We start from the raw sequence: 25,923 nt of genomic DNA, 5'->3' as shown, positions 1-25,923 counted from the left end.
AAAGTAGCTTGGGGTGTCTATTTGCTGATAGGCATGTTGAGTCCATGGAATATTTTATATTTTGTCACAAGTTGCGGGAATATGGCAATTTTTTTTTGCACAAAGTTGTCACTAATTGATCTATTGCTCAAACATGCCATGGGCATATGTGAAATTACACCCCAAAATACATTTTGCCACTTCTCCGGAGTATGAGGATACCACATGTGTGAGACTTTTTGGGAGCCTAGCCATGTACAGGACCACAAAAACCAAGCATCACCTTCAGGCTTTCTAAGGGTGAAAAATCGTGATTTCACTTCCTCACTACCTATCACAGTTTCGGAGGCCATGAAATTACAAGATAGCACAAACTCCCCCAAATGACCCAATTTTGGAAGAAGACACTTCAGGCTATTTGCTGAGAGGCATGTTGAGTCCATGGAATATTTGATATTTTGCCACAAGTTTTGGGAAAATTTAAATTTTTTACACAAAGTTGTCACTAAACGATATATTGTCCAAACATGGCATGGTTATATATGGAATTACACCCTAAAATACATTCTTCTTCTTCTTCTCCTGAGTACGGGAATAGCACATTTGTGGGACTTCTTGGAAGTCTAACCGTGTACAGGACAAAACCAATCACCGACTTCAGGCTTTCTAAGGGCGTATTGAGAGATATAGTATCTATTTGGGACTTTATATGAGGTAAAGACCATTTAGGTCATATAGCTCCATCCCTGTCTATTAAGACTGTCATGAGGGGAAAGGGACAAGGGAAAGGTTGGGACTTTGTATGAAGCATGTAGTCTCCAGGGGCAACCAACTATCAATAATATAATTTTTTGAGAAAATACATTAAGACCATATTCAATAAAATAACATAAATAAATGATAGTGGTGCTGTAAACTCTGGAAAGAGTCTAAAAATGCCTAGGCATATATATATATATATATATATATATATATATATATATATATATATATATATATATATATTACACCATCCCAGGGAGAACCTACTATCAATAATAATGATATAATTCTAGTTGTTGGAATACAGTAAACATGATTGGTACAATAAAAAACAATTTTTAATAGTGGTAGCATAGCCCCTAATTTCATCTATGTACATGTACACATCAATCATTTACATATCAAACAGTATTTACAATAATGGAAAAAATCTCTTAACTCGCTAATCCGCCATATATTTCTAGGAAAGAGGCTCTGGGTATGGTATCTCCATCTTATATCAAGATTAAATATAAAAAATTGAAATATAATATATAAATCCAGACATAGCTTTGAATAACTCATATAAGTCCAAACACTGCTTCAATTAGCTTGACGCGTTTCGTGGTTTGATGGTACCACTCACCAGGAGCAAGCACGCGATGACATCTGGAATGAAATACGTATTTCATAAATACTGACATGTAGTGGAAGAAATGATAAACAACTTTAAGGGGGGGGGGTTGGTCCCATAATAATACTTACAAACTTGTCTGCTGTGTGTACAAGGCATGGCTTTAAACGCTGGACAAGCGGAAACCCTCCGGTATTGTCCGGCACGGGAACTGAGGGGACGTGTATAAAAGAGGCGACCCAAACACAAAACCCTGCCAAGGAGGGACACACTCCCTGGAGTAACAACTCTGTGTAAAAAAATGGGAATTATTGAAACGGGTGTCTAATTATAAAAATATATAACTAGTGGGAATGATAAGAATAATAATATAAAGATACCACAATAAACTATGTCTCATGATAGTGACAAATAATAAAAATTTAATATTGGGTATGCAGGTATAATATGGCTTAATAACATAAAACATAAGAAAGGGTAATAATATAGCATCAAAGAATAAAAAAGGGAAGTGAATTGGGGGCGCATGCGCAGCATGGGACGGAGCAACAGCTTCTGAAAAGAGCTCCTGCTCACAGGGAGCTGAAAGCCACAAAAACGGGGCTATTATCACCTGCAATCAGCTGAATTTATCTCACCCCCGCTAAGTAATCACCTGTGCATGACTAACGCCAAGAAAAAGGGAAGGAGGAGCAGCCCAAAGCAAGGAAATCTCACTCTTTACTGCCTGAGATCACAAGAGCGCAACAGGATGTCTAAAAATGCTGCTGGCATGCTGCCCTCCTCTCCATCACCCTTCCCTGCTCAACCACAACCTCTGCCACAGCTTGAATCATCTGCCTCAGAAAACTGTGAGTACTCTCCTCTGACTAAAGCAGACTTGGACGTTAGTCTAGAAGCCATGTGCTCTAAGCTGCTGAATAAGTTTCAAACAGAGATTCAGAAGTCCACTAACACATTATCACAGGAGATTGCAGCACTAGGGACAAGAACTGACCGGCTAGAAAACAAGCATGATGAACTGTCCATTGCTTTTAATGACTTATCTAGAGAGCATGAGTCACTTACATCTGCCTTCACACAGTTACAAGAGCATGTCGAAGATTTAGACAACAGGAATAGGAGATCCAACCTCAGGATCAGAGGTGTTCCAGAGTCCATTACGGATTTAACAGTATATGCTAACAAGCTCTTTCAATCCCTACTGCCTGATCAAAATATCCAAGCATTTCTGTGTGATCGCATTCACCGTGCCTTAAGAGCTAAACCTCCCCCAGACAAACCCCCTAGATTTTCTGATTCAAAAGGAAATCATGAGGGCAGCCAGGGGTCTGAGAAACAGTCCTGGATGGTGTACAACTACAGATTTACCCTGACATCTCACAAGCAACGCTGGATAGACGCAGGAAAATGAAAGAAATCACCACAATGTTATCCACAGCAAGGATCAGATACAGATGGGGTTTCCCCTTTAAGCTGATCGTTCCCCACAATGGAACAACCTACATTGCTACCACTATTCCTGAAGGTCAGGATATCCTGATTAAACTTGGGCTGATGGACGCAGGCAATCTCCCTCGCACCCCATCTTTATCTCGCCCAGCTCCAATCTGGAACACCCCAGCATCGAGATCAGACAGACGCAGATTTAGACATGAGGCTGGAATCCTGAATTTCAATTAAAACTAGACTGTCTGGATGTTCTGTTGATTCAATGATATCCTCATGCCTAATAGAGACTGACTCTTTCTTTTTCTTTTTTTTCTTTTTGCTCGGTTCAAACTTTAAGCTTATGGGGATTCCTATGGATCTCCATGTTTAGAAGGTTCCTCTACATTAAAGCGGGGTTCCACCCTAAAGTGGAACCTCCGCTAATCGGAACCCTCCCCCCTCCGGTGTCACAATTGGCACCTTACAGGGGGGAGGGGGGTGGAGATACCTGTCAAAGACAGGTATTTACACCCACTTCCGGGCATAGACTCCCGTGGGAGTCTATGTCATTTCCTGTCCTGCCGCGCTGTCTGCTGGGACACACACGGGTCCCAGTGACAGCGTGGTCAATTCGCGACTCGCAGTAGTGAACCGGGAAGTGATGCCGATTCGCTTCACTTCCTGATTCCCTCACCTAGAATGGTGACGGCAGCAGCCGAGAGCCGAGCGATCGATCGGCCTCGGCATCGCTGGAACCCGGCACAGGTGAGTGTCCATTTATTAAAAGTCAGCAGCTGTAGTATTTATAGCTGCTGGCTTTTAATATTTTTTTTTTAGGTGGAATCCCTTTTTAAGTTTGCAGTTACCATTTCTGTTCACATATTTAGAAGGAAACAATGACATCTACAGACGGGAACTGGTATTACACCCTTTTTGCCTTTTTATTTTATTTTATTTTTTTTCCTTTTTTTTATTTTTATTTTATTTAGGTCTTCATAATTTATTTTTATTTTTTGAATCCACTTATATTTACTCTGACTACATCACACTTATCATCAGTCTCCTACAGATGGTATTGCAAGAATAATAATCCTAAATTTAATTTTTTTGAATTCTTAAAAGTCATGCTCCAGCAACTAACTTTTGTTTTATTTTGTTTTCTTTTGTTTTATTATTTATTTTTTCTCTTTTCTCTTCCCCTCCCCTAACATGTTATTTGCTCATCATATTTGTACTATGGAAACCCTGTTTTTTTGAGGAGGATACTTAAGCCTCTATGAAGAATATTTACATGTTAGATTAAACATTGACCCTCTAGATATAACATGGTAATATTCTAATTTCCCCTATTTTTATTTATATTCTACATAACTCTATGAGCTGAGAATTGATGCTCTCCCTGTTGGCTGATACATTACTACCAACTATTCTGCTTTGCACAGGTTAAGTTTTTTTTTTTTTGATATAGAGAAACAAAAAAAAAGAAAAGAAAAATATTCAATATAAAAAAAAATAAGGAAAAAAAAAAAAAAGGTTTCATGTGGCTCTTCACCCTATGACGCCATGATTTTCCCCCACTCAGTTAGAGTGATCCCTCTCCATAGAGGGAGAACTGACTTACAACTGGGATACAAGCTTTTACACATTTTCAAATACTCAATTTTATTACTATTGCAGATGATTCTGTGTTGCACTTGTAAGTCATCAAAACTGAGTTTTGGACCGGCTGGTCCTCTATATTTTCTCTGTCGTTTGGATATATATTTTTTTTCCAACCCCAAAGGTTCTTTTAACTTTCAAATAAGTTTTTTTTCATGTAAGTTATCTAATGTAAAATCATTTTATTATGGTACAATTTTTCGTTCGATTGACAATCTAGATACAACAAACACAAACTGGGCCTCACGGAAGGGTTCTTATCTCGTATACATTTTAAGCTGGCCTATAGCATATATAATCTTTTTCTATCCATACCTAAATGCTTTCATATGTTACTTACTCTGTCGCTACCCCACTTTATAATACCATTCCATGACGATCATAACAATTTCACATAATGTACAGGGATTCATTTCCCCCAATAAAAGGAAAAAAGCCTTTTTGCATTATAAAAGGTTGAATGCAAAAATTGTAATGCTGCAAGAGACACACTTTATGACGGACACTCATCCCATCTTCTTCCATAAAGCATACAACCAATCCTTTTATACCACCTATAACTCAAAAACCAGAGGTGTTGCGATATTCTTTAATCATTCTTTCCCCTTAGAAGTCCATCAGGTCTATAAAGATCAAGAAAGTAGGTTTATTATTGTCAAAGGTTCGTTGGCTGGCAGAAATATTACAATTGCAAATTTATACGCTCCGAATGACACACAAACAGGGCCGGATTAACATAGGGGCTGATGGAGCTGCAGCTCCAAGCCCCTGTTTTAAAATCGGCCCGCACAGCCTGCAGCATAAGCCCGATTTTCTTCTATCCATAAACTTCTATGGGACAGAAGTGTGTGTAAATGTAGGGGTGTCTGGCTGCATCTGTGTTTGCTCACTGTGGTTATTACAATGTCACAGTGCACAGTTCCCCCCTACACAAATGGGAGAGGCTGAGTTGGCTCTGCCTTTCCCCTCCCCTCTCCCTCTGTGAAGTCTGTGCAGTGAAGGAGCCGTGTGGGTGGGAAATTATGAACAGAACGCCGGCAGATAGAAGGTAAACTGGATATCTGTGAGTGATCAGCCTCCAGGGACCATCCAAATGTGAGCTCCATGACTGGACTCTTATATCTCTTACCCTTGTTTTTTTACTTTTTTTTCTCCAGCAGTAGCTGTTATAACTGCAGCCAAAGTGTTTAGAACTGTCATCAGCCTGTGGTAGTGCTTGGCCCCTTGTGCTTTTAGGTGGTTCGCACTGATTTTCTGTGTTTTGGCCCATTGCTAGTGTATCCACAGTTTTCCTGCGTTTTACCCACAGTCCTATAGATTTCTATTAGGCTGTTTGTTTTTTCTGCATTTTCTGAAAGCGCAACAAAATTCCTGCATGCTGCATCTTTGGCGCTTTGTCAGAAAATGCAGAAAAAACCTGCAACCTGATATAAATCAATAGGACTGCAGATAAAACTGCAGATACATAAGCAGTGCAACCGACTGCAGCACACCAGTGTGACCCCAAAGGCTTGCACACACAACCCCCCTTTTACAACATGGTCTGATCAATACTCCTGGCATACATACACACAGCCATACCATCCCAGCTCAGGAGGGGTGGGGGCTCCAGGGATTTGATTGACTATGCAGGCCCTCTCTATTCTATCCATCCGGGCAGAGTCCTGGAGGGAGTGGCAGGCTGCTGGTGGCAAGTGGCACACTGTATATGGTGACAGGCTGTGGGTGGCGAGTGGCACACTGTATCTGGTGGCTTGCTGCTGATGGCAAGAGGCACACCATATCTGGTGGCTTGCTGCTGATGGCAAGTGGCACACTGTATCTGGTGACAGGCTGCTTGTGGCAAGTGGCACACTGTATCTGGTGGCAGACTGCTTGTGTCAACTGGCACACTGTATCTGGTGGCAGACTGCTGTTGGCAAGTGGCACACCATATCTGGTGGCAAGTTGCTGGTGGCAAGTGGCACACCGTATCTGGTGGCATGCTGCTTGTGGTAAGTGGCAACTGTATCTGGTGACATGCTGCTGGTGGCAAGTGGCACACTGTATCTGGTGACATGCTGCTGGTGGCAAGTGGCACACTGTATCTGGTGACATGCTGCTGGTGGCAAGTGGCACACTGTATCTGGTGACATGCTGTTGGTGGCAAGTGGCACACTGTATCTGGTGACATGCTGTTGGTGGCAAGTGGCACACTGTATCTGGTGGCAAGTGACACACTATCTGGCATGCCGCTTGTGGCAAGTGGCACACTGTATCTGGCATGCTGCTTGTGGCAAGTGGCACACTGTATCTGGTGGCAGACTGATGTTGGCAAGTGGTACACCATATCTGGTGGCATGCTGCTGATGGCAAGTGGCACACTGTATCTGGCGGCAAGTGGCACACTGTATCTGGTGGCAGGCTGCTGGGGGCAAGTGGCACACTGTATCTGGTGGCAGGCTGCTGGTGGCAAGTGGCACACTGTATCTGGTGGCATCCTGCTGGTTGCAAGTGGTACACAGTATCTGAGGGCAGGCTGCTGGCGGCAAGTGGCACACTGTATCTGGTGGTAGGCTGCTGGTGGCAAATGGCCCACTGTATCTGGTGGCAGGCTGCTGGTTGCACGTGGCACACTGTATCTGATGGAAGGCTGCTGGTGGCAAGTGGCACACTGTATCTGGTGGCAGGCTGCGGGTGGCAAGTGGCACACTGTATCTGGTGACAAGTGGCACACTGTATATGGTGGAAGGCTACTGGTGGCAAGCAGCACACTGTATCTGGTGGCAGGCTGCGGGTGGCAAGTGGCACTGTATCAGGTGGCTGGCTGCTGGTGGCAAGTGGCACACTGTATCTGGCAGGCTGGTGTTGGCAAGTGGCACACTGTATCTGGTGGCATGCTGCTTGTGGCAAGTGGCACACTGTATCTGGTGAAATGCTGCTTGTGGCAAGTGGCACACTGTATCTGGTGGCAGCCTGCTGGTGGCAAATGGCACAATGTATCTGGTGGTAGGCTGCGGGTGGCATCTGGCATGCTGCATCTGGCGGCAGGCAATGGTGGCAAGTGACACGCTGCATCTGGTGGGAAGTGACAAGCTCAGGTTCCCACTGATTCTGCATCATGGTGAGCTATTTCACTATATATTAAAAATGTAGTAATAGAAATAATGGAATTTGATCATCCTGACGCCATATCAAGCATAGTGTCAGGATGATTTTAAGTGCTAACACCAGCCATTTGCCCGAAAAATCACCCCCGCCACCTATTTTCCCATCAACCCCGAGACTGCATCCCCCTCTCATCTATTTTTGTAAAGGGGGGTGTCCCTGAATGGCAGCTTGGAAATGTGGTCGCCCTATGTTGCTGTTGTTGAAGCAGCACGGCTGATATTACTGGTGAGAGTATATTCAATTTGTTTTAGCAAAACATTTTTGCATTTTCATTTTGTTTCCGGAAAAAGGCCCACCAAAATCCTCAGCACCAGGCCTATGATGCGCTTAATCTGGCCCTGCACACAAACCACTTTTTTCACACAATTTTTTAATATATTACAACAATATCACTCTCCTCACATTATTTTAGGAGGAGACTTTAATTCAGTTCCTCATCCACACCTTGACAGAAGTAAACAGAATCAACACTCCAGAACATTCTCTAAAACCACCACTTCCCATATTAATGACCTACAATTGATTGATTCTTGGAGAGCGTTGAATATAGGTGCAAGGGATTATACATTTTACTCACACCCACATGATTCATATTCCCGTTTAGATTTTATTTTTTGCACCCCGATAATACTAGCCAACACGCTGAATGCTGAAATACACCCATGCTCTTGGTCAGACCATCACATTATCTCCCTTAACACCAAATTTATAGGCCTTGCCCCTACTCCGTATTCATGGAGATTGAATGACTCCTTATTATCAGACCCGGCTCATCAACTAGACCTGGCTTCGGAAATTAGAGAATATTTCTCAGCCAATGTCAGTGATATCTCCCCCTCCACAACATGGTTAGCACATAAAGCCGTAATAAGAGGCCATTTTATTAAAAGAGCGGCACAATATAATAGGGCTAGGTTAGAAAAAATTCACTCCCTCACCAAAGACCTTCATAATCTATATAAAGACCATAAACACACACACGACCCTGATATCTTCAAACAAATTACAACTAAACGTAATGAATTGGACGCTCTACTAACGTTCAAAGCAGAGAAAGCCCTTCGTTGGTCGAAAGCCAAATTCCTACTATCCAGTAATTCCTACTCTACAATGTTTGTCCGTAAACTTAATCAATCTATAAAACCTACCCATATATACAAGCTTAAGAATAACACAAATCAGTTGGTCACACATCCTCAGGAGATACTCTCAATATTTAAAAATTTTTACTCTGATCTCCTTTCATCACCTAATCTCCCACTCCCTCCCTCCTCACTTTCCTGGCTGAATAATATCCCTTTCCCTCAATTAAATCAAAACCAAAAGGATACTCTGAATTCACCCTGTTCTGAAGAAGAATTAGTTCAAATTATTAAGTCTCTTAAAAAAAACTCAGCTCCAGGCCCTGACTGTTTTACATCGCTATACTACAAACAATATCAACAACTTCTAATTCCCCACCTCATGAAAGTATTCAATAAGATCCTAAAAGGGGAACAATTCCCAGAGTAAATGTTATTGGCCAATATGTCTCTCATCCCAAAACCTAATAAAGATAACACACTACCACAAAACTACAGACCAATCTCTGTTATAAACAATGATCTGAAGATTTTCAGTAGACTCCTGGCCAATAGATTTTCCTCAATCATCCCCACACTTATCTTCCCTTTTCAAATTACTGATAACATCAGACTAGTCACTAACATTATACAGGATGCAAACTTACGCTCTAAACCCCTTTTAATGCTGAGACTGGATATTAACAAGGCATTTGACAGTGTCTCCTTGACATTTTTAGATCTAATCCTTCAAAGATATGGCTTCGACGGAGCATTTGTGCATGCTTTTCATGCACTTTATCACAACCCCTCCACGAGAATTAGAATTCCAGGTTGCAATTCAGATTTTTTCAAAATTAGTAGAGGAACACGGCAGGGATGCCCCCTTTCCCCACTATTATTCGCACTAGTGATTGAACCATTAGCTACATCTATCCTTCTTCATGACGGCATTAAGGGCTACTCCACAACACATAATTCATATAAATTAATCATGTATGCAGACGATATGTTAATTTTCCTCTCTCAACCTCATGAAGCATTACCCAACCTATTACAAACGCTTAATATTTTAGAGATGCTATCAGGCTTAACAGTAAACGTTTCTAAATCGTTAGGTATGCTGATAAATATACCAACCTCAAACCTGGAATCCCTACGTACCTCTTTCAATTTTTCCTATTCTTTAGATTCTCTCCCCTACCTAGGTATTCACCTTACCCCTACTTTTCTGGATTTAGGGACTAAAAATTACATTCCATTGATACATAAGCGGAGAGCCACATTGAAAATGTGGAAATCATATAAAATTTCATTCCTGGGCAGGATAACAGCAATTAAAATGACACTACTCCCCAAAATTCTATATTTATTTAGAGCACTCCCTGTCAGACTTAATAAAGCATTGATTACAAAGTTTCAATCCGATATTAATAAATTTATTTGGTCAGACTCTCACCCGCGCCTTTCAAAATTAATTCTATATAGATCCCAAAAACAAGGAGGACTGGGCCTCCCTGATTTCTGGTTATATTACCTGTCAGCCAGATTAACCCAAATCGCCCAATGGCATATCCCGAACCCAAAGGTTCCATGGGTCGCATTCGAAAAAAATTAAATTTTCCCATTCGCCCTTTCAAGTTTACTTTGGGGAAACAAAATTCTCAACCCAAAAATTGACTCTTTGAATCAAATTGTCTCTCAGTCTTACCAATTATGGAAATTGTATAACCAAAAATGTAATCTTATCTCCAAAACCCCACCACACGCCTCCTTTATAGGAGACCCAAAACTCCACCACTACCTTCAAGACCCTGCAGATCTTACTTGGTGGATTAATAATAACCTTACATTTCTTTATTGTTTCATTGAAGGCTCAAATTTCATTTCTTTCTCTTCCCTCAAAGCAAAACATCAAGTCCCAGAAACAGAATTTAACAATTATCTTAAGATTAAACAATTTTTTATTAAACATTATCAAACCACGCATACTCAAGCTCCATCCTTCTATGAAAACCTCTGCCTTAAATCACCTAGAAAACGTGGCTTTATCTCGGAAGTATACTTTAACCTATCTAACACTACAAGCATAAACAAACTCCCATACATGATTAAATGGGAGCAAGAATCAAATTTCTCGTACACTACGGTTAATTGGGATGTTTGTATAAATAATTTGCATAAATGTACAAAATCTATTGCCATTAAAGAAACGGCCTTAAAATTATTCACTAGATGGTATTACACCCCAATTAAATTCACACCATCTTCCCTTCCTCCTCCCCTACATGCTTTAGAGAATGCCACTCTATAGGATCTTTTTCACATATTTTCTGGGCCTGTGATAAGATCATCTATATTTGGAGGCAACTAGAAAAGTTTGCTTCCAAAATATCAGATAAAAATATAGTTTTATCATTAAACAACTGCCTCCTCTTCTCCCCAATTATAGATCTCCCCACTCATAATATGAGATTAATCCATACTATATGTGTAGCAGTCCACTGGTTAATTGCATATCACTGGAAATCATCTACAGTCCCACTAAGACATCTTAAGACAAGGATTCTAAACATTAACTTAATGGAGAAAATATTTTATTCTGTTCAAAACACTATGCATATATACAATAAAAAATGGGATCCCTGGTTTGAACATAGCAATGAGTTTTTCAACCCCGAATAATGTCCACATTTATATCTAGTCTTTGAAACTTTAGTTGCCTACATATATAAAATAAGTGTTACCCCCAAAAAAGAATTAAAAATATAAATACCCCAAAATATGACAGAATTAACCCTTTTTTCCTTTTTTTTTACTGTCAAGGAAGGTTATTTATATCACATATGTTTATTATATGCTCAAATGTATATTGAACTCTCTGTGATTTGTTTTATACTACTGTACTATATATTTTGTACCACCTTTTGTACCAAATAAAAAAGTTTGTAAACAAAAAAAAAAAGGGAAGTGAATTAAGTGATAAATCCAACCATAATGATGATACCTCAAATAGGGAATGAAAAGCTCCAATTCCAGTGTGTGTACAGGGCTGTGGCCAGGGCGGGAAGCAACCAAAGACAGGGCTATATATACAGGTACAGCCATACCACGCCCCCAACGTCACGCAAAAAAGGAGGGGTGCGCCATCACCCGGGCAACAACAAGCGCCTGGTGTTTGGCGTTTAGCCTCCTCACAGCACGCAGATGGATTCAGACAGCACATGCACTAGCGCTCTAACTAGAACGCATACACAGCCCTGTCACTTAATTCGCTTCCCTTTTTTATTCTTTGATGCTATATTATTACCCTTTCTTATGTTTTTACTTTATATGCCTGGCTATTAAGCCATATTATACCTGCATACCCAATATTTAATTTTTATTACTTGTCACTATCATGAGACATAGTTTATTGTGGTATCTTTATATTATTATTCTTATCATTCCCACTAGTTATATATTTTTATAAGACACCCGTTTCACTTATTCCCATTTTTTTTACACAGAATTGTTACTTCAGGGAGTGTGTCCCTCCTTGGCAGGGTTTTGTGTTTGGGTCGCCACTTTTATACACGCCCTCTCAGTTCCCGTGCCGGACAATACCGGTGGGTTTCCGCTTGTCCAGAGTTTAAAGCCATGCCTTGTACACACAGCAGACCAGTTTGTAAGTATTATTATGGGACCAACCCCCTCCCCTTAAAGTTGTTTATCATTTCTTCTACTACATGTCAATATTTATAAAATACGTATTTCTTTCCAGATGTCATCACGTGCTTGCTCCTGATGAGTGGTACCATCAAACCACGAAACGCGTTGAGATAATTGAAGCCGTGCTTGGACTTATATGAGTTATTCGAAGCTGTGTCTGGATTTATATATTATATTTCAATTTTTTATATTTAATCTTGATATAAGATGGAGATACCATACCCAGAGCCTCTTTCCTAGAAATATATGGCGGATTAGCGAGGTAAGAGATTTTTTCCATTATTGTAAATACTGTTTGATATGTAAATGATTGATGTGTACGTGTACATAGATGAAATTAGGGGCTATGCTACCACTATTAACCACTTGCCGCCCGCCCTATTACAAATAGACGGCGGCAAAGTGGTTTGATAAACCTGACCGGACGTCATATAGCGCCCTCAGGATTATGGGCCGCTGCGCGCCCCCGGGGGCGCGCATCGCGGCGATCGTTGTTGCGGGGTGTCAGTCTGACACCCGGCAACTACGATCTCGGTAAAGAGTCTCCGGTGGAGACTCTTTACCACGTGATCAGCCGTGTCCAATCACGGCTGATCACAGTGTAAATGGGAAGAGCCGGTGATTGGCTTTTCCTCACTCGTGTCTGTTAGACGCGAGTAGAGGAGAGCCGATCGGCTGCTTCTCTGACAGGGGGGGTCTGTGCTGATCGATTATCAGCACAGCCCCCCCGAGGATGCCCACACTGGACCACCAGGGACACCACCAGGGAAAAGGTAATCCTCCCTAGACCACCAGGGATGCCCATGGTCAGCACAATGGATGCCAATCAGTGCCCATAATGGATGCCAATCAGTGCCCACAAAGGGCATCACTGATTGGCATGCATTATTGTTTGGCACTGATTGGCATCCATTAGTACAGTATAAAACCAATGCCGCCTATGAGTGCCCACCCGTGCCGCCTATGAGTGCCCACCTGTTATGAGTGCCCACCTGTGCCGCCTATGAGTGCCCACCTGTGCCGCCTATGAGTGCCCACCTGTGCTGCCTATCAGTGCCCACCCATGCCCATCTGTGCTGCCTATCCATGCCCATCTGTGCAGCATATCCATGCCAATCCGTGCCAGCTATCAGTGCCAATTTATGCCACCTATCAGTGTCCATCCGTGTCGCCCATCCGTGTCGCCCATCCGTGCCGCCTATCAGTGCCGCCTATCAGTGTCCATCAATGCCACCTCATCAGTGCCACTTCATTGGTGCACATCAGTGCCGCCTTATCAGTGCCCATCAGTGTAGCCCCATCAGTGCCCATCATTGAAGGAGAAAACTTACTTATTTACAAAGTTTTGAAACTGAAACCAAAAAAAAACATTTTTTTTTTCAAAATTTTCGGTATTTTTTTATTTGTAGCGCAAAAAATAAAAACCGTAGAGGTGATCAAATACCACCAAAAGAAAGCTCTATTTGTGGGGAAAAAAATGATAAAAATTTCATTTGGGTACAATGTAGCATGACCGCGCAATTGTCATTCAAAGTGCGACAGCGCTGAAAGCTCAAAATTGGTCTGGGCAGGAAGGTGTTTAAGTGCCCTGTATTAAAGTGGTTAAAAAATTTTTTTTTATTGTACCAATCATGTTTACTGTATTCCAACAACTAGAATTATATTATTATTATTGATAGTAGGTTCTCCCTGGGATGGTGTAATATATATATATATATATATATATATATATATATATATATATTTATGGTGTAGAGCCCTCTGACCAATACGGATAAGGATGACAAACAAGGATAACATAAACTCGCTTACTTGAAATGGACCTGAAAGTGTGCCCTGGTCTAACGTACGGTATACCAAAATAAGGGGGCATACCTTAAAATGAAATGAATATGAAATGGTGAAATGAGTACTCACATGAGGAGTATGCTAGAGAAAAGCCCTGATAAAGGGGGCGGGTGGGCGGGTATCGCGCACCGGAACCGACGAGGAAGATGGGCGAACGGCGGGTTATATACACGACCGGGCTCCTCCCACAATTTCAGGCCACCATACTGGCCTTTCTATTTATGGTGTAGAGCCCTCTGACCGATACGGATAAGGATGACAAACAAGGATAACATAAACTCGCTTACTTGAAATGGACCTGAAAGTGTGCCCTGGTCTAACGTACGGTATACCAAAATAAGGGGGCAAAAACACTCAGGTAGGGGAAGCATTTTATTGAATCAAGACTGTTACTGGGTGAGTTTGACGAAGGCCTGGGCCATCTCAACTTGCGGATTGGGTATGTAACGGGCAAAACAGGAGGACTTCCATCTACCCAACTTTTTGATAACATGGACCGGGACCCCTTGGCGGGAGGCCGTCGAAGCTGCCCCGATACGAAATGAATGTCCAGAGTAGTGGGCAGGATTGAGGTGAAGGATGCCCAGGAGTATCCTGACATGTTCCATGAACTGGGCTGCGTTGAGAGGTTTCGAGTGAAAGGGCAGAAGCGGGCCAGTCCCTGGTTGATCGGCCAAAAGGGTCAACAAGCGGGTGAGAACAGTGACCGGGCACCAGCGGTTGTAGGTCTTATAGAAGTGAATGTCCGTGCCTGAGCCAAGCTGCTGTGTCTTGGAAACCGCTAAGTGTAGGATGAAGTGGTCCTCGAACCTGACTAGATGGTGCTTGCACAGCATGCGTGCCGAGGGGCTACTGCAGGTAAACTCGCCTGGTCGTAAGAAGCCGTAGAAGGCCAGATGTATGGCTGCTTGCAGGACGACACTAACGTGGAGACCGAAAGGTGAAGAGGCCAGAATATCTGACATGTCCCTGAACACTTCACCTGTGATAGGCAGCCGTTTGGTGCTGGACACCGGCCGACGCTTCTGAATGCCGCGCATGAGAGCCCGGACGGCGTGGTAAGTGAACAAGGAGGTTTTAGTAGGGTCCTGGAGGGACGTGAAATGTTGTACCCCGGCCAAGTACAACCGGATCGTATTAAAGGACAATGCTAACTCGGAATGGCAGTAAGAAATGAAGGCAAGGACTTGTTTGACCCGGGAGGACTCTGTGCTGTGAGACGACGCAAAGCGGCTAAAGGCCCTCCAGGCCGATTGATAGGCCTTGCGGGTATTGTTTGAGAGGGAGAGATCAATGAGTTGAGTTGCTGCTGAGAGGTGTGGGGCTAATCCAAGGTCAGTTGAGACCAGTCCGGGATAGCTGCTGATGTTGGTCCGGCTCCGGGCACCTGGTCAAAAAACGAAACAAAGTTAAAGCGAGAGAGGGCATCCGCCGCCTGATTAAATTTACCGGGGACAAAGGAACAATGAAGGTTGAACTGAAACAACAATGAGAGCTGGGTCAGTCGCCGCAAGAAGGACTTAATCTGTAGAGACCTGGACCTGCCTTTATTAATGATCTCCGCAGTGGCCAGGTTATCTGTAGAAAAAAACACCGTCTGGCCCGACCAGCTGCGGCCCCACGTGTGTGCAGCGGCTACAATGGGATATAACTCGAACAGGGAGGACGTCTCAGTGAAGCCAGGAATAGCCAGTATCTGGGGAGGCCAGGGGGCTGCGAGCCAGAGGTTGCCAAAGATCGCCGCAAAGCCCGTGGAGGCCGCCGCGTCGGTCACCACCCGAGGTGAAAGGGAGGACACGGAGGGGACGAACAGGGACACTCCATTCCAGGAAGACAGGAATTCCTCCCACATGGCAAGGTCTGCTATAGCTGCGGAATCCAGGCTGAGTACTTGCTCCGGGTCCTGAGAGTGGGACAGTAAGGCTAACAGGCGTGACATGAACGAGCGCCCCTGGGGGATGATGCGCATGGCGAAATTAAGCATGCCAAGAAGGGATTGAAGCTGTCTCTTGGTGCAAGTCCTGGCACGGGTGAAGTCCCTCAGGACCGACCTGATGCGGGTCAGTTTATCCGGGGGAAGGCTGGCCTGCATAGTGTTAGTGTCTAGGCTGACCCCGAGAAAGGTGATGGCCTGCGATGGACCCTCCACCTTATGCTCGGCAATGGGGACGTTAAGATTATTGAAGACTGCCCTCAATTTACCCAGATCTCGTGGAGGAGAACCGGGTGACTCTATCAGCAGGAAGTCATCCAGATAATGAATGACTTCCTGACACTGGGCTACGTGCAGCAAGATCCATGCGAGAGCCTGCGCAAAAGTGTCGAAGAGCCAGGGACTACTCTTGGATCCGAACGTGAGTTTAGTGGCAAAGTAGTACAGCTGCCTCCACTTGATGCCATGCCAGCACCAGAGGGATGGATGGATGGGAAGAAGCTTGAAGGCGTTTGAGATGTCGGCCTTGGAAAGCCAGGTACCTGTGCCTGTTTTAAGAATGGCCTGGATGGCCATGTCCACAGATGCATATTTAAGGGAGAACTCCTCAGAGGGGATAAGGGAATTGAGGCTGGGGACCGTAGAGGAATGAGGCGCTGACAAATCATAAACCAATCGGAGTTTATTAGAGAACTTGCCCTTGACAAGCCCAATAGGGCTGACTCGCCAGGTGTTAAATGGGGGCTGTATGAAAGGGCCGATGATAAAGTCCTGGTCTAGCTCAGATTGCAGCAGTAGGTCGATGGCTTGTTCATCCGTGGCTGCTGACCGTAGGTTCTGGCATTCGTGCGTGAGGTGAGGGAGAGAGACAAGTCCAGTATGAAAGCCTTGCGTGAAGCCCTGGACGAGGTAGGCGGATAGTGAGGGGGTAGGATGACTGGTGAGGTAGACACTAAGCCATGAAATGTTGAGCCGGCTTAGTCAGGACCTCTTGAGCTGCTTGAGCTCGCACATCAGCCGGGGGTGAGCTCTATGACACTGGGTGCACACATGGAGCAGCCTACACTGACTAAAATTGCACGACCCACTGTTGTAATTGTTGCAGATTGGTGCGCCGCCCATGGTTTTGACTGGGCGCCCAAGCTTATCGGTCTGTGGCAGGCGTGCCGGTGCCTGTAGGCCCTGAGCGGCACCCGAGGTAGATGGACCGTCTAAGGCCGGGGCTGCCAGTGAGCTAGCGCACCAAGCCGCAGTATGGGTTGCTGACTGGCAGATCGCACACAGAGGGGACCGTAGCCCCGCGAAGTGGCGGCAGAACAGCTCGGTATCCATGGTGCTCCAGTCCGTAGGTGTCTGGAACTGGGAGAGCCTGGCGGCTGCTTTAGCAGAGAAGGAGCAGTGGTAATCATAGAATGAAAACCCGCCGTACTTGTAACCCAGGTCAACTACCACATGGAGGTACCGATCCAGCTCCTCCCTCCTGCCAGGGGAAGCTGAGCAAATGATGTCCCTCATCATGCCGAAAGCAAAGGTAAACTCGGTGATTGAGAGTTTCCTGTCCAGTCTGGAATCCTTGGCTTTGAGGACCACTGACACGTCCCCCCAAGTATACGCCTTGTTCTCTGCCAGCTCGTGAATAGAGATGAGGAGAGAAGCCAAATTGACGTCTTTGCCCTCTAAGATGTCCTTCCTGATGTTAGCTGACACCAGATGGGACGGGTACACTATTGGTGCACATCCGGAGATACCTGCGGGAGGAATAACAACTGGCTCGGATGCTGGTACTGGCAGAGGAACAGCGGGGTGGGTCTCGGAGGGCCACTCGACTCTGCAGTTCTGACATTGAGGTTGTGAGGGACGACACCAGGGTGTGAAGCTGTGAGATTGAGGAGGCGATGGAGCCCAGGGAGGCCTGCTGGGCGCAAGCCTCAACCGCCGCAGGGGGAGGAAACAGGAGCCTGAAAAGCTCGGCCTTTCTGGCTGTTGCTGGAAAGGGCACGCCCCTGCGTCTTAGCTCGGCTGTGAGCCTGGGAATGGTCCATGCTCTGAAGGCCCTTTGGCTGCCATTTTCTGAGACAACAGATGGAGACAATGGAGCCGTGAGGTCCTCGCTGCCAGCCTGGGACATGGTGGCAGAATGCGGGTCTGGCGAGGCTACTAGCCCTCTGATCCGGGTTTTCTCCTAATATGGACCTATAGGGGTGACATGGATTACAAACTGGTTGGAGACTCCTAAAGAAAAATACATTTTTTTTTTTTTTTTTTTTTTAAAAGAAGGATGCTTGTGCTGAAGAGCGTTTCCTACCAGATGATAATGCTTACCTAAGGAGGCACCGTCCGACCAGGTGCAGGCTCGACCTACTGAAACTCGACTGACCTGAGGAGATGAAGGTGAAGTTTTGTTTGAGACTCCCACCTGACGAACGGCTAGCTAACAGTGGAGGTGAGATTAAGACATGAGATGAAACGACACAATGAAAGAAACAAATGAAATCTCCTCTTCCCTTTTCTTTTCCCCCTTTCTCTCCCCTTTTTATTATATATATTTTTTTTTTTTGTCAACTCCATAGCGAATGAGGCTGACGAGCAAGGGCCCCCCGATAAAATCCAACATTGAAGAATCAACTGGACTAGAAGCGGGAAGCGATGAGTGACCGTGAAATGAGTGAATCTGCCATGACAGAGATCCGAATCGCCATGCCACGAACTTGCGACCGAGCACGAAACGGATTCTGGAGCATGTACTGAAATGAGGCCAATCCTGGGGCACGCCGGGACGAATTTGGTCCACGAATGTGACTATTCGTACCGGAACGTGATAGGTGAAATGAAATGAAACCCATGACAAAGACTGGAATCAGAAGACAAGCCCATGAACCTAACAGATGAATCCCGTCTTTGGAGCATGTACTGAAATGAGGCGTAGCAGCTGGGCACACCGGGACGAATCGGTGCATAAATAAATGCAACAGGATTCGAATCGGAGCGTAATAAGTGACAGAAATGATATCCCATGACAGAGACAAGATTCAACGACTGGACTGACGGTAACAACAAAGAATCCGACTCTGGAGCATGTACTGAAATGAGGCGTAGCAGCTGGGCACACCAGAACGAATCGGTGCATGAAAATGCGACAGGATTTGAACTGGAGTGTAATAAGTGACAGAAATGATATCCCATGACAGAAACAGGATTCAACGACTGGACTGTAGGTTACAAAGAATCCGTCTCTGGAGCATGTACCGAAATGAGGCGTAGCAGCTGGGCACACCAGGACGAATCGGTGCATAGAAGAATGCGACAGGATTCGAATTGGAGCGTAATAAGTGACAGAAATGGTATGCCATGACAAAGACAAGAATCAGGGACCGTGCGTGATCCTGCGAGTGACTCAGTCTCTGGAGCATGTACAGAAATGAGGCCGAACCCTGGGGAACTTCAAAGCGAATCGGTGCACCAGAGGTGCGACAAGATTCGCGCCGGAGCGCGGCTAGTGACAGAAATGACTTGAAACGGTAGAAATGAGTAGGACTGAAATGACTTGAACGAGACAAAATGAGATACATAACACAACTGCATGAATGATGAGACATGTCGAACTGGAGCAGACCAACCAATACGTGCGGACTGCTTGCTTTGTCGTAACAAGCAGTCGGCTGTGAGTCGAACGATTCGACCGATACTAATAGAATGCTCGGGGAGTCGAACGGTTTCGAATGTACCTGCGAACGAATCGCCTGACGTGGCGTGATCGACCGAAGGTGATAACGACTACATCGAAAGTAGAAACAGTGACATGAGTACGAGAGCCACAGTAAAACATTCGAGCGGTTCGTGAGTTCAGGGAATGTTTGTATTGTAATACATGAACTGAAAAAAGGGGGTGCCGAAGCCCTACCTGCGACAGCCGGCCCGACGTGTAACGACAAATTCGATGGTAAGACGACACTCCGACGGCGAAACCCACGGACGCTGATGAACGGGAAGATGGTCAAGACGGAGATGAACAACGCGGGAACTCACGAACGGGCTCACTGCGTCTGGTCTAGGATAGTCGGCCCTTGATATCTGACGTATCAGGTATCGCGCACCGGAACCGACGAGGAAGATGGGCGAACGGCAGGCTATATACACGACCGGGCTCCTCCCATAATTTCAGGCCACCATACTGGCCTTTCTATATATATATATATGCTATTGTTATGTCAAATGCAAAATTGTATGTGTATAATCACTGCACCACCCAGCACTTTATGAGCCTTGTTTTCCAGGAACGTGTGATAGGAATATAGATAAGACTTTGCCTAACTGTGTTTTAGTGCATTTCAGGAATGCATGTGATTTAGCGCTTGTTCCTCCAACACACAAATGTGAAACCATCATAAGAGAGGGGGGAGGGTAAGGAGGTCTGAGGAGGTCTAAGGCTGAGCTATTCCACCTCCACAAAGTACTCCAAGATCACATGGTCTGTATATGGTGTCCGCTCGGAATAAAGGCAGCTTCTCCTTCTTCCCATTCCTGATCATGTGATGTCATATGACAAGGAGACAGGGGGAGGGGCAGAGTGCTCTGTGCCCCTCCCTAGCGGTGCTGTACTGAGACTGAGCATCCCGCTCTCTTCTACCCACAGCTGACTGGAGGGAGGAGGAAGCAGACTCCACCCTTCAACAGCCATTGCACATTACACCTTCTAATGGGTGACGCAGTCATTCCTGTGAGTGAGGAGTGGGATGAGTGACCAAATTCCAGCCCCTCCATTTGACGCCCAGTACACATGTCCCTTCTGCCCCCCTGCAGCACAGTGTTGGCCAATAGTGGATAGGTAGACAGGCAGTCCAACAACATAGGAGAGATATTTTGTGTGTGCCTGTACATTGTAGTACACATGCATAGTTTAGCTCATGGCTACTCAACCTGTGGCCCTCCAGCTGTTGGGGAACTACAAGTCCCATCATGCTTCAGCCTTTGAGAGTCATGCTTGTAACTGTCAGTGGCTTGTAATGCCTCATGGGACTTGTAGTTTTTCAGTAGCTGGAGGGCCACAGATTGAGCACCCATGGTTTAACGTATAGTGCAGAGCCCAGGGCTAAGATATGAGACATGATGGTTATCATGCAGCTTCCAGGGACTTCTGAGATTGGGAATTACCCCCGGGGAAACTGAAGATGTCACCCTAGTCACCGTGATCACATTAATATATACACAGATTTCTTTTAATTAAGTGCCTGCTCTCTAATTTATAGTAGTCAGCATATACAACATTTTTGTGTGCTGGATATATCACTATATCTTGATTAATATATATTGAAATCAATTTAGATATATGGATGAAATACAATTTAAACCTTCACTAACTCACATTTAAAAATATGTTTAATATAATGTCAATATATTTAAAATATATCTTTCTGGGGGAAAAAAATGGTTCTCCCTAGGATTAGAACCCACAACATCACTACTGTAAGTCTGCTACTGTGTTTGATAAATGTCTGCACCACAACTGTATAAATCCAGATAAGTAATTATCATGAGTGATTCGTTATGATCATAGACACTCACTGTCCTGCTGCCATCTAGCCATTCATAATTCCCTCAAGTTGGGACAACAGTAGGGCCGGCCCTACCATTGGTCCCAGGCGGCAATTTAGGAGGGGCGGCAGCTGGAAACACATGCGGCGCAAACTGCCTGAGTGCGCAGTGACTCGTCATCATACCTTACTTTTATCATTGTAGGCAGCATGATTTTATACTGCTGTGCTGGGCACTGGGGAATGGGGTGGGGCTTGGGAGCAGAACGGGGGTGGAGAAGTTCAGACGCCAGGTCCTGGAATAGAACAGGCAGGCTGCAGTGCAGCCCACAGGCATCCAAAGCAGGAGTACCCACCAGCCGCCATCACTGCACTGCCACTGTGTAGCCATACCTGTCAGGAGGAGATTGGATCAAAGCAGCAGGGCCAAATCTGGGCCCCACGGCACTGTTGGACACTGATAGGCTGCACTGATGGGCACTGTTGAGGTGGCACTGATGGGCACGGTTGACGTTGCACTAATAGACACTGATAGGCTGCACTGGTGGGCACTAATGGACACTGATATGCTGCACTGATAGGCTGCACTGGTGGGCACTGATGGACACTGATATGCTGCACTGGTGAGCACTGATGGGCACTGTTGAGGAGGCACTGATGGACACTGATAGGCTGCACTGGTGGGCTCTTATGTACACTGATAGTCTGCACTAGCACTGATGAGGGTGCACTGATTGACACTGATAGGCTGAACTGGCGGATACTGTTGGGGAGACACTGATAGGTGGCACTGGTGGGCACTGAGAGGCTGGACTAGTGGGCACTGGTGGACACTGATAGGCTGCACTGGTGGGCACTGATGAGCGTGCACTGATGGACACTCATAGGCTGCACTGGTGGGCACTGTTGAGGTAGCACTAATGGGGCCTGAGAGGCTGCACTGGTGGGCACTGATGGACACTGATAGGCTGCCCTGGTGGGCACTGATAGGCTGCATTGGTGAGCACTGATGAGGTGGTACTAGTGGGCACTGTTGGACACTGATAGACTGCAATGGTGGGCACTCATGAGCGTGCACTGATGGACACTTATAGGCTGCACTGGTGGGCACTGTTGAGGTGGCACTGATGGACACTGATAGGCTGTACCAGTGGGCACTGATGAGGGTGCATTGAAAGGCTGCACTGGTGTGCACTGATGAGGTGGCAGTGATGGGCATTAATGAGGATGCACTGGTGGCACTGGTAAGCTGCAATGATGAGGTGACACTGATGGACAGTAATAGGCTGCACTGGTGGGCACTGATGAGATGGCAATGAGTGGCTGCACTGGTGGGAGCTGATGAGGCAGAACTGATGGACCCTGAAAGGTTGCACTGGTGGGAACTGATGAGGTGGCACTTATGGACAATGATAGAGGGTACTGATGGATACTGATAGGCCAAACTGATAGGCACTGATACCCCTATCCCAGTATATAATTCATGGGTACAATGTGTTCAATCCCAGTGGCATATAATTCATTGGTACAATGTGTTCACTGTACACAGGCCCTGAGGGGTGGGTGCCTATATGCTGACACACATTGCACCCATGGATGCCCTAGGGCGAAAAGACGAGGGAGCGGTAAACATGGTGGTATGTCATAATTTTGCATATAGACAAGGTGCTGTAAGTCTTACTTTCTGATAAATTTAATTGTAGTTTTAATGATCAAGATATAAAATAATGGATGTGGGAGCCTTTTGGTGGGTGTGTTTTTTTTGGGAGGGGCAGCATTTTATTCTTGGACCAGGCAGCACAGTGTCTTGGGCCACCCTGGACAACAGTGTAATGTTTCCTATAAGTCGGGGTGCAGAACTGTGCTGGCCAGTGTCCTCTGATATCTATGGAAGTGTTAAACACCCCCGACACATACACATGTCTTCAGCATGGCTCTTTATGTTGGAGCAGAAGACAGAGAAGGAGGACAAGACAGCGACCTGAGGAACTATTACTACAGTAGAGGAACCAGAGAGCCCAGCACTGCCTACTTACCTATTCTTGTAACTAGGATAAATGTACATATCTTACAGAGCAGAAGACATGCATGTCTGAAGAATGATGGTCTGTGGATGTTACCACATTATTGCTCATTGCTCCTAAAATCCTCCTAATAGAGATTACTGTATTCATCAAATCAGAATTCTGATTTTTAATCTCAGAATTCTGCAAAAAAAATAAAAAATCAAACTCAAAATTGTGACTTTCTGTTCTGCAAAAAAAACACAATGCAGTCTAAATGCTCAATAGGTAAACTGTCACTTTATCCTCCAAACCTTCTATTAGAAAACCAGGGTGCCGTCTTTGTCTTGTCCGAGGAACGAGGTCTAAGAAAGTCTAGAAGGTCTCCAGGTGACTAAACACAGTGTTGGACGGAGTCTGATGCTTTTCAGATGCTAATTGAGTTGTGTGTCTCTGATGGAGCATTCAGGTCAGTCTGTAGGAGTCACACTTATCTGATTACGTATAGAGACACTTGAACTTGTGTAGAGTAGTACAATGCCGAGACATGATAGCAGATTTCTTATAAACTGATAAATAATCCTAAAACATTTCTTCAGCTGAATGTTCTTCAGCCCAATAGGTATAAGAGCTTTATAGGGAGTCCCGGAGAAGAGGATCAGCGCAGGGACAGCATGACATGTGCGGACTGCACAGTCACGCTGTCAGGGGGTAGGCTGAGGCATGTTCCTTTAAGAAAAGGGGAGGTGCCTCAGCAGGAGAAGAACTGTTTGCCGGGAGAGGAAGGAGGCAAGGGGAGGAAGTGACGTCAGTCGTGAGCGGCGGGGAGAGAGATTGGACGCTCCCACCGCTCTGTCCTCCTTCCCTTCCTTAATGGCGGCTCCGGTGGCACTAACGGCACTCGTAGCGCAATTGCGGGAGGCGGCGGCAGCACAAGGGGCAGACTGGCTGCACGCCCAGGTCGCAGCTATACTCCAGGACGCGGGATCGGCTCCGAACGGGGGGGGACGCGGAGGCTCCACGTGTGCGGCGTTCCCGGCCGCCGGAACGCTACAGCCCGGATGCGGTGCAGGGGGAGCGGAGCACGCACAGGCAGCGGAGGGGAGGTAAAAGCCAGGCACCCCCCAGAGACCACCAACCCCAGGGATCCAGGAGGGGGGACGGCAGGACGGCTCAGCGCAGAGGCCGGAGCTCGGTGATGGGTGAGACCAGCGCGACACAGGGATCTGCCCCCCCGGCTCGTCGCAGGTGCCGTGAGCAGTCGGCCGTGGCTGCAGGAGGGAGCCCAAACAGCCAGGCGGCCCAGCGGAGTGCAGCAACGCTTCGGGGGGCTGGCCAGGTGACCGAAGCGGCCAGCAGCCCAGCCAGGTCCAGAGGGAGGTTCGTGAGGAGCGCGGTGACGGCAGTGTGTGGGGACGCCACGGGCCCAGAGCGGTCGGAGGAGCCAGAGTCCATCCAGGCGGCCAAGGCACGGGTCTGACGGTCCGGCGCAGCGCAGAGGACGCGAGACACGCCGCAGATCCCCAGCAGCCAGAGCGGGACCCTCTGGGGTGCAGACAGCAGTCGTGCAGCAGGTGGAGGCCAGCGACAGATCGGAGGGAGAACTGTCCGGGTCGGAACGGGACGAGGACCAGGGACATTCGTCAGCGGTGGATATCGGTGTGGCGGCTGATGGGCCCAGTCCTGGGCAGCCCGGTGAGTGCATTCCTACTTTATCTGTTTCTGCTTTATTAGAACAGTTATTGGAGCGGGGTAAGGCAGATGGGCCCACCAGGGAGGGTAGTTCTTCGGGGGTGAGTGGGGTACAACACCATTCGGGGCAGCCCCAGGAAGCGGGGCAGAGGGCGACAGGCTTGCAGGATTTATTGCTGGGTTTGCGGGAGCTGGTGCAGCGATTTGAGCCGACGGCGGGGGACAAGTCATCGCCGGCCCAGGCGTGGGTCCCGTCAATGGGTAAGGAGGGTACGACACCGGTTCCGCCAATGACCACGGTCACGAATAGGGTGGAGGCCGTGGCGAGCACAGCGGACACAGTGACGGCGGTGGACATTGCGCCCACGGCAACGGCCAGCGTTACGGCTACAGCTGGCCAGGAGAAGACGGGGGAGAAGAAGACGGAGTCCGTCAGGTTGGCGGACTCGGCCAAGAGCGAGGTTTATGTTTGTTTTGAGGGCCCTTTGGGAGCCCATTTCAAAACGGAAGTGAAGGAGAAAATTTGGAAAGGGGAATATGTGGAGATATT

Source organism: Lithobates pipiens, unplaced genomic scaffold (genome assembly GCF_037356315.1).
Source record: "Lithobates pipiens isolate NorthernLeopardFrog02 unplaced genomic scaffold, aLitPip1_a1.2 Scaffold_28, whole genome shotgun sequence".
In the NCBI taxonomy this organism is placed as follows: domain Eukaryota; kingdom Metazoa; phylum Chordata; class Amphibia; order Anura; family Ranidae; genus Lithobates; species Lithobates pipiens.
The sequence above is the reverse complement of the archived record's forward strand: the minus strand, read 5'-3'. Positions refer to the sequence as shown.